General features: G+C 41.4%; 1 protein-coding gene and 1 pseudogene across 5 annotated transcripts in view; one reads left to right on the top strand and one right to left on the bottom strand.

Moving 5' to 3' along the window:
- CMSS1 (cms1 ribosomal small subunit homolog) overlaps positions 1-17,226 on the top strand; it is a 393,286-nt gene that overhangs the window by 349,355 nt on the left and 26,705 nt on the right. The window lies entirely within an intron of this gene.
- On the bottom strand, positions 1,232-9,427 carry LOC132365473 (lysine-rich coiled-coil protein 1-like; annotated as a pseudogene).

Here is a 17,226-nt window from a genome sequence, read left to right as displayed (position 1 = left end):
GTTACCATCTTCTTCATAGTAACTATATGTGGCCGTATTCTTATTGTAGGTGGCCCTAAACACATTCCACTAGAGTTTTGTGACCCAAAGTTTGTGACCAGGCTCAGGATAATTGTGGGAAGCAGTTTAGCATTTTGGTTACCTACAAGCTGTGACTCCTTGGGCAAGTTAAACTCTCTGTGCCTCAGTCTCCGTATTGGTAAAGTGGTGATAATACGTGTATTTTCTTCACAGGGTTATGGTGAGGATTAAATGATTAACACTTGTTAAGCTCTTTGAACTGTGGTTGGCAAAGAGTAAGCACTGAAGTGATAATTATTATAGTAAAATATACTTCAAGTCTTTTATTTTATTCATTATTTTTTCTCTGTGAGGTGGGGAATGCAGAAAGATATACATATTTAATGTATAATCAGTCTTGGTTTTCTCTATAGTCACCAAATATTTAACTCCAAGGCCGTGTATCAATTGTAGTTTGAACCATTCTTTCTAAGACCTACAGGTTAACATCTGTGGCTTTTCAATTTATTTCACCAAGATGAGGTTTGATTTTACCTCACTTAACTCCACTGACCATACCATAGTCATGCCTTCTTTGACCTTTGCCTCTAATCAGTGCCAACTTGCAGAACTTGTTTCCAAATATTCTTTTTTTTTTGTAGAAATTAGAACTTTATTATATTATAAACATTTCCAGAATATAAACTGATTTTGTATCAAGACTCCTTGAAACATTTAAAACTGTATGTAACTTAAGCATATTATAATGTATGTCATTTTCCACTTTCCAATATAGAAAATATACTGCAAGTTAGATCTAACAAAGGAAAAAAAATCAATCTAAACTGCTTCACAGAGAAAACTAATGAATATAAAAACACCCACCCCAAACTAAAACCCAGTCAAGAAATAGATTCTGTAAAGCCTATTAATCCTCCAATTTAAAATAAATGACATCCCAAGGGAAAAATACTTCCACCATCATAACAATTTGATGAATTAAAGCAGAGCCACTCTCGTTAAGGGAAATTACATTATGTATAAGAAAAATGTAGTAATGATTTTAGAAAAGAGGAAAAGTAATTTCCATGTTGGAGAACAAGCACACTAAATGTTTTCTGTTCACTTAGCCTTTGTACCTGTTCACATGAAAAGAGTGATAGGAACATCGTAAAACCAAGCTCCTCAACTATTTTTTCAGTTTAACCTCAGGAGAACCAATGCAAGAGCTTCAAAATCCAAGGATACACTGGTCCCAAAGCATCTCCTCTTTTTCCTTTCTTTGCCTTGTTCCTTTTTCTCTTTACTACGCTTATGTTCCTCTTTCTTAGAGACTACATCTCGGCTTTTTTTCTCCTTTCGGTTCTTAAGCTTTTCTGTACTGACTGTTTCCACCTCTGTTTTGTTTCTTTGGATGCACTTGTATTTGTCTAAATCTATTTCCTCACAAGCTTTCTTCCTCTTATGCTTGGGCCGCTCCTCCTCTCATTTTTCCCGGCCTTCCTCTGGGTGCCTTTTACTCTTCTGATGTATCTGTTTATAACTAGCTTGATGGGCACCGGTACTGTTTTCTGAGGAGAGGTGCCTGTAAACTCCAGATTCTACACTGTATGAGCTACAGTTATACTCTTGCTGACTAAAGTTCAGAGCTACTGGTTTTCCTGAGAAACAGTCCCTGGTGAATTGACAGCCGCTCAGGGAGTCCAGTCTCAGCCTGCTGTCATGAGCTGCTAGCCACTGAGGTAACCGCTTTTCCACTGTTTGCGAAATACTGCATGGTCTTTGGTAGATCTGGACGGTTTCACAAAGGAGTCTTTGATCAAACATTCTACACCTGGGTCTAGAATCAACCTCTTCTTTTTTATTTTTTTTAAACATCTTTATTAAAGTATAATTGCTTTACAATGGTGTGTTAGTTTCTGCTTTATAACAAAGTGAATCAGTTATACATATACATATGTTCCCATATCTCTTCCCTCTTGCATCTCCCTCCCTCCCACCCTCCCTATCCCACCCCTCTAGGCGGTCACAAAGCACCAAGCTGATCTCCCTGTGCTATGCGGCTGCTTCCCACTAGCTATCTATTTTACATTTGGTAGTGTATATATGTCCATGACACTCTCTCACCCTGTCACATCTCACCCTTCCCCCTCCCCATATCCTCAAGTCCATTCTCTAGTAGGTCTGTGTCTTTATTCCCATCTTGCCGCTAGGTTCTTCATGACCTTTTTTTTTTTTCCTTAGATTCCATATATATGTGTTAGCATACTGTATTTGTTTTTCTCTTTCTGACTTACTTCACTCTGTATGACAGACTCTAACTCCATCCACCTCATTACAAATACCTCCATTTCATTTCTTTTTATGGCTGAGTAATATTCCATTGTATATATGTGCCACATCTTCTTTATCCATTCATCTGATGATGGACACTTAGGTTGCTTCCATGTCCTGGCTATTGTAAATAGAGCTGCAATGAACATTTTGGTACATGACTCTTTTTGAATTATGGTTTTCTCAGGGTATATACCCAGTAGTGGGATTGCTGGGTCGTATGGTAGTTCTATTTTTAGTTTTTTAAGGAACCTCCATACTGTTCTCCATAGTGGCTGTATCAATTTACATTCCCACCAACAGTGCGAGAGTGTTCCCTTTTCTCCACACCCTCTCCAGCATTTATTGTTTCTAGATTTTTTGATGATGGCCATTCTGACCGGTGTGAGATGATACCTCATTGTAGTTTTGATTTGCATTTCTCTAATGATTAATGATGTTGAACATTCTTTCATGTGTCTGTTGGCCATCTGTATATCTTCTTTGGAGAAATGTCTATTTAGGTCTTCTGCCCATTTTTGGATTGGGTTGTTTGTTTTTTTGTTATTGAGCTGCACGAGCTGCTTGTAAATCTTGGAGATTAATGCTTTGTCAGTTGCTTCATTTGCAAATATTTTCTCCCATTCTGAGGGTTGTCTTTTGGTCTTGTTTATGGTTTCTTTTGCTGTGCAAAAGCTTTTAAGTTTCATTAGGTCCCATTTGTTTATTTGTGTTTTTATTTCCATTTCTCTAGGGGCTGGGTCAAAAAGTATCTTGCTGTGATTTATGTCATAGAGTGTTTTGCCTATGTTTTCCTCTAAGAGTTTGATAGTGTATGGCCTTACACTTAGGTCTTTAATCCATTTTGAGTTTATTTTTGTGTATGGTGTCACGGAGTGTTCTAATTTCATACTTTTACATGTACCTGTCCAATTTTCCCAGCACCACTTATTGAAGAGGCTGTCTTTTCTCCACTGTGTATATGCTTGCCTCCTTTATCAAAGATAAGGTGACCATATGTGTGTGGGTTTATCTCCGGGCTTTCTATCCTGTTCCATTGATCTATATTTCCGTTTTTGTGCCAGTACCAAATTGTCTTGATTACTGTAGCTTTGTAATATAGTCTGAAGTCAGGGAGCCTGATTCCTCCAGCTCCATTTTTCGTTCTCAAGATTGCTTTGGCTATTCAGGGTCTTTTGTGTCTCCATACAAATTGTGAAATTTTTTGTTCTAGTTCTGTAAAAAATGCCAGTGGTAGTGTGATAGGGATTGCATTGAATCTGTAGACTGCTTTGGGTAGTGGAGTCATTTTCACAATGTTGATTCTTCCAATCCAAGAACATGGTATATCTCTCCATCTATTTGTATCATCTTTAATTTCTTTCATCAGTGTCCTATAATTTTCTGCATACAGGTCTTTTGTCTCCTTAGGTAGGTTTATTCCTAGATATTTTATTCTTTTTGTTGCAGTGGTAAACGGGAGTGTTTTCTTAATTTCACTTTCAGATTTTTTATCATTAGTATATAGGAATGCAAGAGATTTCTGTGCATTAATTTTGTATCCTGCTACTTTACCAAATTCACTGATTAGCTCTAGTAGTTTTCTGGTAGCATCTTTAGGATTCTCTATGTATAGTATCATGTCATCTGCAAACAGTGACAGCTTTACTTCTTCTTTTCCGATTTGGATTCCTTTTATTTCTTTGTCTTCTCTGATTGCTGTGGCTAACACTTCCAAAACTATGTTGAATAATAGTGGTGAGAGTGGGCAACCTTGTCTTGTTCCTGATCTTAGTGGAAATGGTTTCAGTTTTTCACCATTGAGGACAATGTTGGCTGTGGGTTTGTCATATATGGCCTTTATTATGTTGAGGAAAGTTCCCTCTATGCCTACTTTCTGCAGGGCTTTTATCATAAATGGGTGTTGAATTTTGTCGAAAGCTTTCTCTGCATCTATTGAGATGATCATATGGTTTTTCTCCTTCAGTTTGTTAATATGATGTATCACGTTGATTGATTTGCGTATATTGAAGAATCCTTGCATTCCTGGAATAAACCCCACTTGATCATGGTGTATAATCCTTTTAATGTGCTGTTGGATTCTGTTTGCTAGTATTTTGTTGAGGATTTTTGCATCTATGTTCATCAGTGATATTGGCCTGTAGTTTTCTTTCTTTGTGACATCTTTGTCTGGTTTTGGTATCAGGGTGATGGTGGCCTTGTAGAATGAGTTGGGGAGTGTTCCTCCCTCTGCAATATTTTGGAAGAGTTTGAGAAGGATAGGTGTTAGCTCTTCTCTAAATGTTTGATAGAATTCGCCTGTGAAGCCATCTGGTCCTGGGCTTTTGTTTGTTGGAAGATTTGTAATCACAGTTTCAATTTCAGTGCTTGTGATTGCTCTGTTCATATTTTCTATTTCTTCCTGGTTCAGTCTCAGCAGGTTGTGCATTTCTAAGAATCTGTCCATTTCCTCCAGGTTGTCAATTTTATTGGCATAGAGTTGCTTGTAGTAATCTCTCATGATCCTTTGTATTTCTGCAGTGTCAGTGGTTACTTCTCCTTTTTCATTTCTAATTCTATTGATTTGAGTCTTCTCCCTTTTTCTCTTGATGAGTCTGGCTAATGGTTTATCAATTTTGTTTATCTTCTCGAAGAACCAGCTTTTAGTTTCATTGATTTTTGCTATTGTTTCCTTCATTTCTTTTTCATTTATTTCTGATCTGATCTTTATGATTTCTTTCCTTCTGCTAGCTTTGGGGTTTCTTTGTTCTTCTTTCTCTAATTGCTTTAGGTGTAAGGTTAGGTTGTTTATTCGAGATGTTTCCTGTTTCTTGATGTAGGCTTGTATTGCTATAAACTTCCCTCTTAGAACTGCTTTTGCTGCATCCCATAGGTTTTGGGTCGTCGTGTCTCCATTGTCATTTGTTTCTAGGTATTTTTTGATTTCCCCTTTGATTTCTTCAGTGATCACTTCGTTATTAAGTAGTGTATTGTGTAGCCTCCATGTGTTTGTATTTTTTACAGATCTTTTCCTGTAATTGATATCTAGTCTCATGGCGTTGTGGTCGGAAAAGATACTTGATATGATTTCAATTTTCTTAAATTTACCAAGGTTTGATTTGTGACCCAAGATATGATCTATCCTGGAGAATGTTCCATGAGCACTTGAGAAAAATGTGTATTCTGTTGTTTTGGGGTGGAATGTCCTATAAATATCAATTAAGTCCATCTTGTTTAATGTATCATTTAAAGCTTGTGTTTCCTTATTTATTTTCATTTTGGATGATCTGTCCATTGGTGAAAGTGGGGTGTTAAAGTCCCCTACTATGATTGTGTTACTGTCGATTTCCCCTTTTATGGCTGTTAGTATTTGCCTTATGTATTGAGGTGCTCCTATGTTGGGTGCATAAATATTTACAATTGTTATACCTTCCTCTTGGATCGATCCCTTGATCATTATATAGTGTCCTTCTTTGTCTCTTGTAATAGTCTTTATTTTAAAGTCTATTTTGCCTGATATGAGAATTGCTACTCCAGCTTTCTTTTGATTTCCATTTGCATGGAATATCTTTTTCCATCCCCTCACTTTCAGTCTGTATGTGTCTCTAGGTCTGAAGTGGGTCTCTTGTAGACAGCATATATACGGGTCTTGTTTTTGTATCCATTCAGCCAGTCTGTGTCTTTTGGTGGGAGCATTTAATCCATTTACATTTAAGGTAATTATCAATATGTATGTTCCCATTCCCATTTTCTTAAATATTTTGGGTTTGTTATTGTACGTGTTTTCCTTCCCTTGTGTTTCTTGCCTAGAGAAGTTCCTTTAGCATTTGTTGTAAAGCTGGTTTGGTGGTGCTGAACTCTCTCAGCTTTTGCTTGTCTGTAAAGGTTTTAATTTCTCCATCAAATCTGAATGAGATCCTTGCTGGATAGAGTAACCTTGGTTGTAGGTTTTTCTCCTTCATCACTTTAAGTATATCCTGCCACTCCCTTCTGGCTTGCAGAGTTTCTCCTGAAAGATCAGCTGTTAACCTTATGGGGTTTCCCTTGTGTGTTATTTGTTGTTTTTCCCTTGCTGCTTTTAATATGTTTTCTTTATATTTAATTTTTGATAGTTTGATTAATATGTGTCTTGGCGTGTTTCTCCTTGGATTTATCTTTTATGGGACTCTCTGTGCTTCCAGGACTTGATTAACTATTTCCTTTCCCATATTAGGGAAGTTTTCAACTATAATCTCTTCAAATGTTTTCTCAGTCCCTTTCTTTTTCTCTTCTTCTTCTGGGACCCCTATAATTCGAATGTTGGTGCGTTTAATGTTGTCCCAGAGGTCTCTGAGACTGTCCTCAGTTCTTTTCATTCTTTTTTCTTTATTCTGCTCTGCAGTCGTTATTTCCACTATTTTATCTTCCAGGTCACTTATCCGTTCTTCTGCCTCAGTTATTCTGCTATTGATCCCGTCTAGAGTATTTTTAATTTCATTTATTGTGTTTTTCATCGTTGCTTGGTTCCTCTTTAGTTCTTCTACGTCCTTGTTAAATGTTTCTTGCATTTTGTCTATTCTATTTCCAAGATGTTGGATCATCTTTACTATCATTATTCTGAATTCTTTTTCAGGTAGACTGCCTATTTCCTCTTCATTTGTTAGGTCTGGTGTGTTTTGACCCTGCTCCTTCACCTGCTGTGTGTTTTTTTGTCTTCTCATTTTGCTTATCTTACTATGTTTGGGGTCTCCTTTTCACAGGCTGCAGGTTCGTAGTTCCCGTTGTTTTTGGTATCTGTCCCCAGTGGCTAAGGTTGGTTCAGTGGGTTGTGTAGGCTTCCTGGTGGAGGGGACTAGTGCCTGTGTTCTGGTGGATGAGGTTGGATCTTGTCTTTCTGGTGGGCACGTCCACATCTGGTGGTGTGTTTTGGGGTGTTTGTGGCCTTATTATGATTTTAGGCAGCCTCTCTGCTAATGGATGGGGCTGTGTTCCTGTCTTGCTAGTTGTTTGGCATAGGGTGTCCAGCACTGTAGCTTGCTGGTCGTTGAGTGAAGCTGGGTCTTGATGTTGAGACGGAGATCTCTGAGAGATTTTCGCCATTTGGTATTACGTGGGGCTGGGACGTCTCTTGTGGACCAGTGTCCTGAAGTTGGCCCTTCCACCTCAGAGGCACAGCCCTGATGCCTGGCTGGAGCACCAAGAGCCTTTCATCCACACGGCTCAGAATAAAAGGGAGAAAAAAATAGAAAGAAAGAAAGAAAGAGGATAAAATAAAATAAAATAAAGCTATTATAATAAAAAATAAGAAAAAAATTATTAAGAATAAATTTATTAAGAAAAAAATTTTTTTTAATTTTTAAAAATAGATTTATTAATTTTTTATAATAAAAAATAAGAAAAAATTAAGAAAAAATTCATTAAGAAAATAATTTTTTTAAATAAAAAATATGGAAAAACTTATTAAAATTTTTTTTTAATTTCTAAAAATAGAAAATAAGGAAAAAATTATTAAGAAAACATTTATTAGGAAAAAAATTTTTTTAAGTAAAAGTAAAAAAAAACAAAAACGGACGGACCTAACCCTAGGACTAATGGTGAAAGCAAAGCTATACAGACAAAATCTCACCCAGAAGCATACACATATACACTGACAAAAAAAGGAAAAGGGGAAAAATTAATATATCCTGCTCCGAAAGTCCACCTCCTAAATTTGGGATGATTCGTTGTCTATTCAGGTATTCAACAGATGCAGGCACATCAAGTTGTTTGTGGAGCTTTAATCCACTGCTTCTGAGGCTGCTGGGAGAGATTTCCCTTTCTCTTCTTTGTTCGTACAGCTCCCAGGGTTCAGCTTTGGATTTGGACCTGCCTCTGCATGTAGGTCACCTGAGGGCATCTGTTCCCCGCCCAGACAGAACGGGGTTAAAGGAGCAGCTGCTTCGGGGGCTCTGGCTCACTCAGGCGGGGAGGGAGGGGTATGGATGTGGGGCGAGCCTGCGGCGGCAGAGGCCGGCGTGTCGTTGCACCTGCCTGAGGCATGCCGTGCGTTCTCCCGGGGAAGTTGTCCCCGGATCACGGGAGCCTGGCAGTGGCGGGCTGCACCGGCTCCCGGGAGGGGCGGTGTGGAGAGTGACCTGTGCTCGCACACAGGCTTCTTGGTGGCGGCAGCAGCAGCCTTAGCATCTCTTGCCCGTCTCTGGGGTCCGCGCTGATAACTGTGGCTCGCGCCCGTCTCTGGGGTCCGCGCTGATAGCCGCGGCTCGTGCCCGTCTCTGGGGTCCGTGCTGATAGCCGCGGCTCGCGCCTGTCTCTGGAGTTCGTTTAGGCGGTGCTCTGAATCCCCTCTCCTTGCGCGCCACGAAACAAAGAGGCAAGAAAAACTCTCTTGCCTCTTCGGCAGCTGCAGACTTTTTCCCGGACTCCCTCCCGGCTAGCCGTGGCGCACTAGCCCCCTTCAGGCTGTCTTCACGCCGCCAGCCCCAGTCTTCTCCCTGCGATCTGACCGAAGCCCGAGCCTCAGCTCCCAGCCCCCGCCCGCCCCGGCGGGGGAGCAGACAAGACTCTCGGGCTGGTGAGTGCTACTCGGCACCGATCCTCTGTGCGGGAGTCTCTCCGCTTTGCCGTCCGCACCCCTGTGGCTGCGCTCTCCTCCGCGGCTCCGAAGCTTCCCCCCCTGCCACCCGCAGTCTCTGCCCGCGAAGGGGCTTCCTAGTGTGTGGAAACCTTTCCTCCTTCACAGCTCCCTCCCACTGGTGCAGGTCCCGTCCCTATTCTTTTGTCTCTGTTATTTCTTTTTTCTTTTGCCCTACCCAAGTACGTGGGGATTTTCTTGCCTTTTGGGAGGTCTGACGTCTTCTGCCAGCGTTCAGTGGGTGTTCTGTAGGAGTAGTTCCACGTGTAGATGTATTTCTACTGTATCTGTGGGAAGGAAGGTGATCTCCGCGTCTTACTCTTCCGCCATCTTGCCCAGACCTCCAACCTCTTCTTTGCACCCACAGGTTTCCAAATAATCCTCTCTCATCTTTCTGAAACAAGTCTTTGGCTTTAAGTCTCTGGCTTTCTACACTTTGATGTAATCTTCAAGTTCATCTTGAAAAGAGTCACATGTCTTTGAATGCTTCATTAGGTTGACAAGGGGTTCTCCTTAACAGGTTGAGAACTTGGTGGAGAAATTTGATCATATTCACCCATTGATTGCTTCAGTTTTTTAGCATGAACTTTCCCCAAATAGTGAGACTGTGCAACAACTGAGGAGCTGAAAACCATGATGCAGAGATTAAAAAATCTATTTTTGTCCAATACTCCACTCCCATTCACCTCATAAAGTGAAATCCATTGTGATTCAAATTATGGCACTACTCCTTATAAGCCTTTTACAAAAGGTATCTGTAAAAAGTTCAGTCTTTGCTCATTCAGCGTGGTATCTTCTCTGAGGCAGGGGCCCCCCTCCACGCCAACGCCGCCCGCCAGTGGACAGGCCGAGGTGGAGGAGGTGGAGAGGCAGGGACAACCGCTGCCGCCGCCGAGCAAGCGGGGTGGGAGCGGGAGGTGGAGACCGGACTTCCTGAGGGGAAGTGGCCGCCACCACCAGTGGCCGACTGGACGGCACCGCCGCCATAGCGGCGAGGCGCGCTACTGCGCTTGCTCCAAATATTCTTTGTAGCCCATTGGCTTTCTTTTTTATTACTTTCTCCCTAGATTTTATTTTTGATTGTCCCTCACTTTTTCTGGGCTCTTTGGTGAAAGAATAAATTTGCATTAATAAACTCACCCAAGGCTGCATCTTTACTGTCTTTTTATTGGCAGAGCGTTCGCTTTGCTGAATTTCCACCTATTTTTTACCTCCTTCCAACTTGAGTCTTCTTTTCCCACAACCATCAAGTTAGATAAATGGCAGGGAACCACAGGAAGAAAGGAAAAAGATCAAGGAAGAGAAAGTTAAATGCATTCTTAATTTCCATGAGCATTCACCTATCTTTCAGCAGCCCTGGTTTCAACAATAAGAGGATTTACTGAACACTCACCACAGGCACTGTGTAAGGTACCATGCCTCACAGTCGTCACAGCTGCCCTGTGAAGTAGGGGGGACCCCATTTTACAAAGAACCTGAAGCTCAGAGAGATGGGTACCGGGAGTGGTGACCCACTTGACTGCCTTTAAGCCACACCCTGAGGATGACACTGCTTCCATTTCCCTTTCCACCTGTCCTTCCTCATTCAACTTGGGAAAACTGGATTTACCATGCTATCAAGTAATTTCTTGGTCGCATGCCATTGCTATTTTCTGCCAAGGAAAAAAAAAATCACCAGATATTTTACTGCTTATTTTAACCACCTTCACCTTGCTCTAATTTCTTTCACTAACAAATTGCTTTAAGGAAACAAAGTCCTGGGAATTCCCTGGCGGTCCAGTGGTTAGGGCTCCACGCTTCCACTGCAGGGGACACTGGTTCGGGAACTAAGATCCTGCATGCCTAGTGGCCAATAAATAAATAAATGAATACAAATTTAAAAAAAAAAAAGAAGAATCAAAGTCCTAGGTAGACACAGTGCCCTTATAACTCTCTACAAGCCTATCCTCATTGCCCTGGCCAGAGAATTCACACAGGAATCTCTTTAACCCAGCCCCTAGAGAAATGGAAATAAAAACACAAATAAACAAATGGGACCTAATGAAACTTAAAAGCTTTTGCACAGCAAAAGAAACCATAAACAAGACCAAAAGACAACCCTCAGAATGGGAGAAAATATTTGCAAATGAAGCAACTGACAAAGCATTAATCTCCAAGATTTACAAGCAGCTCATGCAGCTCCATAACAAAAAAACAAACAACCCAATCCAAAAATGGGCAGAAGACCTAAATAGACATTTCTCGAAAGAAGATATACAAATGGCCAACAGACACATGAAAGAATGCTCAACATCCTTAATCATTAGAGAAATGCAAATCAAAACTACAATGAGGTATCATCTCACACCGGTCAGAATGGCCATCATCAAAAAATCTAGAAACAATAAATGCTGGAGAGGGTGTGGAGAAAAGGGAACACTCTCGCACTGTTGGTGGGAATGTAAATTGATACAGCCACTATGGAGAACAGTATGGAGGTTCCTTAAAAAACTAAAAATAGAACTACCATACGACCCAGCAATCCCACTACTGGGCATATACCCTGAGAAAACCATAATTCAAAAAGAGTCATGTACCAAAATGTTCATTGCAGCTCTATTTACAATAGCCAGGACATGGAAGCAACCTAAGTGTCCATCATCGGATGAATGGATAAAGAAGATGTGGCACATATATACAATGGAATATTACTCAGCCATAAAAAGAAATGAAATGGAGGTATTTGTAATGAGGTGGATGGAGTTAGAGTCTGTCATACAGAGTGAAGTAAGTCAGAAAGAGAAAAACAAATACAGTATGCTAACACATATATATGGAATCTAAGGGGGAAAAAAAAGGTCATGAAGAACCTAGTGGCAAGATGGGAATAAAGACACAGACCTACTAAAGAATGGACTTGAGGATATGGGGAGGGGGAAGGGTGAGATGTGACAGGGTGAGAGAGTGTCATGGACATATATACACTACCAAATGTAAAACAGATAACTAGTGGGAAGCAGCCGCATAGCACAGGGAGATCAGCTTGGTGCTTTGTGACCACCTAGAGGGGTGGGATAGGGAGGGTGGGAGGGAGGGAGATGCAAGAGGGAAGAGATATGGGGACATAGGTATATGTATAACTGATTCACTTTGTTGTAAAGCAGAAACTAACACACCATTGTAAAGCAATTATACTTCAATAAAGATGTTAAAAATAAATAAATAAATAAAAAGAAGAATCAAAGTCCTAGGTAGACACAGTGCCCTTATCACTCTCTACAAGCCTATCCTCATTGCCCTGGCCAGAGAATTCACACAGGAATCTCCTTGTGCCCCTCTGCCTTATTTGAGTGTTATCCATCTACCTCCCTGGTCTCCCTCCCATGCTGTACACATCTGTGCATCTCCACTGCATCTGACACAGAACCTTCCCCGAACTGGCACTCATTTGTGAAAAGGAAGAATGGATGACTAGCCTGGTATCCCAGCTTTCTTACCCCTCTTTCCATCTCAACCCTTTGTGTCCTAGCTGTGAGCCATCGGCTCCCTGACACTGCTGCCCGCAGTCGACTTTTGGAGCCCCGTGACCATTGTCCCTCCTTCATCCCCTCCTTGAAGGGTCCCCCACCTTGACATTAGACCTGGGAGTCTCTTCTCCTCCAGCCCTAATACCACACCGTCCCTTGGGCTCTTCTGTGGCCTCCTCGTCCTGTCTCCCGCTGCTCTTCTCCCTCTGGAACTCATCTCACCACCCCAAGGATGGCCTTTTTGTCAGGTGGACTGTCCTTTCTTGAGTCCTTCTCTAGTTGTTTATGCACATAGAGGTTACATTTCCAACTAGCCCATAAGCACCTCAGGGGCCAGGGTTTCTTTTGTGTTCACTGTGGTACCTAGCACAGCCATAGGCACATGATTCATTTGGCACATGTGACCAAGTATTTGTTTTTTAATAGTAATCATATTTTTTTCTTGGATAAAAAAAAAAGAAAAGAAATTACTGTTTACTATATTTAAGTTTTGAATTTTTTTCAAATTTGCTTAGTTGTTTGCTGTTCTCAAAGGGGCTTTTTGTTTGCTTGTTTGTTTTGTTTTTTAATGCTTGCATAGGAACTGCCTGGCATTATGCTGCTAGCTGTAATATGCATATCACCAGGTGAGAGTATCTGTCCAGTTAGATGGTGTTCCCTCCTTTGCCATAGCTGGGCCTCACATTTTTATTACTGAGTCCACACCTCCCATCTGTCCAGTATTTCAAGCAGCAGGTTTATAACTTTATACAAGTTTTCTACCCTTGCAACTACATCATCTCTAGCAACCATTTCACATCTAAACAATCATCCTTGGCCTCCTTCATAATGTGAGTATAAAGATTTGCCAGTAGTTTTTTTTTTTTTTTTTCCAAATACTGCTTCCAAAATAAATGATGAATTCCCCTACTCCTAGAGATTGCATCACCCTCTTCCCTCCTCAACATCACTCATTTCAGAGCCAGCCCTAGTGACTTTGTAATTATGGTTCCCAGAATATAATCCCTTATGAGGGATTTCGTGAATTTTCATTGATGCCTCCATGATGTCAGTAGCCTTTTAATGGTTCCATGACCCATCCTCTCCCCGTCAGAGACAACACTAGACTTCTTTTTTTCTTAAGCTAGCCTTTTGTTTATCTCCTTGGATCATAAAAGAATCTTCAGCAAGAGTACTTATCCCTTTCCCTCCTTACTTACCTCTCTCACTACTGTATTTTCTTACTAATTCTTTATTTTCACATTGATCATTTCATATCTCTCCTACTCTTTATCTTCAAGATTATTCTTGATTAAGAGAAAAGAAGACTGTGTCCTGTCTACTCTCTGATTTACCTTCCTCCTTTCCACGCTGGTGTCTCAATTCTGTTTCTCTTTGTATTAATCTATTGTTGTATAACAAATTACCCCCAAAGTTAGTAGCTTAAAACAGAAAAGATTCCTTATCTCATTTTCTGTTACCTCACAGACATGGCTAAGTTCAGTCTCTCTGGCTCTACATCTCTCATCAGTTGTCAGTCAAGTTGTAAGCTGGATGTTAGGGGCTCCACCATGAGGAACCCTTCTTGAAGCTCATTCAGGTGGCTGTTGGCAGGCCTCAGTCCCTCATCACGTGAGCCTCTCCACAGGGATGCCTCACAACATTGCCCATGGCTTCCTTCAGGCCATGTGAGTGACCCAAGAGGGAACTATCAAGAGCACTCAAGACCGAAACCACAGTCTTTTTTTTTTTTTTAAACATCTTTATTAGAGTATAATTGCTTTACAATGGTGTGTTAGTTTCTGCTGTATAACAAAGTAAATCAGCTATATGTATACATATATCCCCATATCCCCTCCCTCTTGCATCTCCTTCCCACCTTCCCTATCCCACCCCTCTAGGTGGTCACAAAGCACCAAGCTGATCTCCCCGTGCGATGCGGCTGCTTCCCACTAGCTATCTATTTTACATTTGGTAGTGTATATAAGTCAGTGCTACTCTCTCACTTCGTCCCAGCTTACCCTTCCCCCTCCCCGTGTCCTCAAGTCCATTCTCTACGTCTGCGTCTTTATTCCTGTCCTGCCGCTAGGTTCATCAGAACCCTTTCTTTTTTTTTCTTTTAGATTCCATATATATGTGTTAGCATATGGTATTTGTCTTTCTCTTTCTGACTTACTTCACTCTGTATGACAGACTCTAGGTCTATCCACCCCACTACAAATAGTTCAATTTCATTTCTTTTTTTGGCTGAGTAATATTCCATTGTATATATGTGCCACTTCTTCTTTATCCATTCATCTGTCGATGGACACTTAGGTTGCTTCCATGTCCTGGCTATTGTAAATAGTGCTGCAGTGAACATTGTGGTACATGACTCTTTTTGCATTATGGTTTTCTCAGGGTATATGCCCAGTAGTGGGATGGCTGGGTCATATGGTACTTCTATTTTTAGTTTTTTTTTTTTTTTTTTTTTTTATTTATCGCTGTGTTGGGTCCTCATCTCTGCGCGAGGGCCTTCTCCAGCCGCGGCAAGCAGGGGCCACTATCGCGGCCTCTCCCGTTGCGGAGCACAGGCTCCAGACGCGCAGGCTCAGCAACTGTGGCTCACGGGCCCAGCCGCTCCGCGGCATGCGGGATCCTCCCAGACCAGGGCCCGAACCTGTGTCCCCCGCATTAGCAGGCAGACCCTCAACCACCGCGCCACCAGGGAAGCCCCTATTTTTAGTTTTTTAAGGAGCCTCCATACTGTTCTCCATAGTGGCTGTATCAATTTACATTCCCACCAACAGTGCAAGAGAGTTCCCTTTTCTCCACACCCTCTCCAGCATATATTGTTTGTAGATTTTTTGATGATGGCCATTCTGACCGATGTGAGGTGATACCTCACTGTAGTTTTGATTTGCATTTCTCTAATGATTAGTAATGTTGAGCATCCTTTCATGTGTTTTTGGCAATCTGTATATCTTCTTTGGAGAAATGTCTATTTAGATCTTCTGCCCATTTTTGGATTGGGTTGTTTGTTTTTTTGATATTGAGCTGCATGAGCTGTTTGTATATTTTGGAGATTAATCCTTTGTCAGTTGCTTTGTTTGCAAATATTTTCTCCCATTCTGAGGGTTGTCTTTTCATCTTGTTTATGGTTTCCTTTGCTGTTCAAAAGCTTTTAAGTTTCATTAGGTCCCCTTTGTTTATTTTTGTTTTTATTTCCATTTCTCTAGGAGGTGGGTCAAAAAGGATCTTGCTGTGATTTATGTCAAAGAGTGTTCTTCTTATGTTTGCCTCTAAGAGAGAAACGACAGTCTTTTTACAACCTAATTTCAGAACTGACATCACATCACTTCTGCCGTATTCTGTTAGAAGCAGATCAGTATATCTGGTACACATTCAAGAGGAGGGGATGAATACCAGGAGATAGTGATCACTGGTGCTATCCTGTAATCTGGCTACCACAGTCTGCCCTCTGGCCCCCAGTGATTTACATCCCTCCCATATGCAGAATATAGTTGCCCCTCCCAAGGCTTGCAAAAATCTCATGACGTTACAGCATGAGCTTGGTGTCCAGAATTTCATTGTCTAGATCAGGACCAGGTGCAGTTGAGGTTCCTCAGGTTTAGACCTTTAAGTATAGCTCTTTGAGTGTATTTCTTCTCAACCTATGAAACTAAAGAGACAAGTTATCTCACCACTACGTACCCAACACCAAGCAGTGAGGCAAGCATTGGATAACCTCTATAGGCATTTGTATTCAAATAGGAGTAACAAAGAGTCATTGGTCCACAACATTCAGAAAGTGTTAGGAGTTTCTTGATTAAGTCTTAAGGCCCAGGGTCTTATGGTTCTTGGCACTGCTGTTTGGGTTCTTGTTCTGTCCTCTGAGTCATCCTCCCTTTTTTTTTAAATGAAAGGTAACATGTGTTTGCAGCTAAGCAGCTCTTTCAGCTTGCTTCTTGATGATAGAATTCTGAGGGTTCCTCTCTGACCCTCTCAGCTTCTAAATATATAACTCCATTAAGAATTGTGTGGGGGCTTCCCTTGTGGCGCAGTGGTTAAGAATCCTCCTGCCAATGCCGGGAACACAGGTTCAGGCCCTGGTCCATGATGATCCCACATGCCGCAGAGCAGCTAAGCCCATGCGCCACAACTACTGAGCCTGCGCTCTAGAGCCCGCGAGCCACCACTGCTGAGCCCGCATGCCACAACTACTGAAGCCCGCGTGCCTAGAGCCTGTGCTGTGCAACAAGAGAAGCCACTGCAATGAGAAGCTCGCGCACTGCAACAAAGAGTAGCCCCCGCTCACCGCAACTAGAGAAAACCTGCATGCAGCCATGAAGACCCAACACAGCCAAAAATAATAAATTAGTAATTAAATAAATTAATTTTAAAAAAAAAGAATTGTGTGGGTCTCCTGTGATTCTTCTGGGGATTTACTCTATTAGGCAGAAGTCACACCCACCGTGTTTTCCAGATAAATCCTTCTGTACCTTGGGCTTCAGCTGAGTCAATTACAAGATAAGACCCCTTAAGCTTACTAGACTCATGTTTGAGAGAATCTGCGAAGCACACCTTTAATTTCTTTAAAGACTTTTGTTTTTTCTTTTTAATTTGGCTGCACTGCGGGGCTTGTGGGATCCTAGTTCCCCAACCAGGTATCAAACCCGGACCCTCAGCAGTGAAAGCATGGAGTCCTAACCACTGGACCGCCAGGGAATTCCCTTTAAGGATTTCTCATGTAACTGTGACTGTGTCCAAAATTTTTGAACAGTGTGTTCAGGCACTATCCATCTAGCAATCATCTTATTTTTGACACATTTCAAAGTA

This window comes from Balaenoptera ricei, chromosome 4, assembly GCF_028023285.1.
Source record: "Balaenoptera ricei isolate mBalRic1 chromosome 4, mBalRic1.hap2, whole genome shotgun sequence".
NCBI lineage: Eukaryota > Metazoa > Chordata > Mammalia > Artiodactyla > Balaenopteridae > Balaenoptera > Balaenoptera ricei.
This window is presented reverse-complemented; position numbering and strand designations above follow the sequence as displayed.